Source organism: Nematolebias whitei, chromosome 22 (assembly GCF_014905685.2).
Source record: "Nematolebias whitei isolate Nwh7 chromosome 22, NemWhi1, whole genome shotgun sequence".
NCBI lineage: Eukaryota > Metazoa > Chordata > Actinopteri > Cyprinodontiformes > Rivulidae > Nematolebias > Nematolebias whitei.
This window is the reverse complement of record NC_056519.1, coordinates 7,319,425-7,320,430: the sequence shown is the minus strand read 5'-3', so window position 1 is coordinate 7,320,430 and position 1,006 is coordinate 7,319,425.

Here is a 1,006-nt window from a genome sequence, read left to right as displayed (position 1 = left end):
ACAAGGTATCTGTAAAAAAGGCAAAACAATTGCTGTACTATAAATAATAAATATGTAATGAGTTTTTTTTTTCCCACTAAAAACACATTCCATAAAGCTTTATTAATGCCTTGAACATTTTATTTTACATTTAATCTATGAAACAGATTTTGTGATTAATAATGATCCAACAATTTTATTTTAGTTCATTTTACTTTTAACAGTCAACTGTGGGGTTATTTGTAACCAGAAAGGAAAATGTGAAATAAAATACTGTATAATAAATACAGTACATAATACTGCCAAGTATTGATGGGGCAACATAAAAAGATACTTACAGGTTACCAATTGGACCAGGCTGTATTATGAAGTAACACGTTAATCTAAACTTACAATGTAAAACACGGGGTAATTACGATGTAACACGGGTTGAGTACAGTGTAACTCACAGGGTAACTGTGCCAAAACTCACGGGGTAACTGCGCCGAAACTCACGGGGTAAATGTTATGTAACACACGGGGTAACTGAGCTGTAACACACGGGTAACTGCACTGTAACACATGGAGTAACTGTGATGTAGCACACGGGGTAACTGTGCTGTAACACACGAGTAACTGAACTGTAACACATGGAGTAACTGTGCTGTAATACACAGGGTAACTGCGATGTAGCACACGGGGTAACTGCTCTGCAACTCCCAAGGTAACTGTGCTGTAACACATGTAGTAACTGTGCTGTAACACACGGGGTAACTGTTCTGTCACTCACGGGGTAACTGCGCTGTAACTCCTGAGGTAACTGCGCTGTAACTCATGGGGTAACTGTTCTGTCACTCACGGGGTAACTGCGCTGTAACTCCTGAGGTAACTGCGCTGTAACACATGGGGTAACTGTTCTGTCACTCACGGGGTAACTGTGCTGTAACTCCTGAGGTAACTGCGCTGTAACACATGGGGTAACTACGATTTAACACATGGTATAACTAAGATGTAACACATGGGGTAACTATGACTTAACATACGGTGG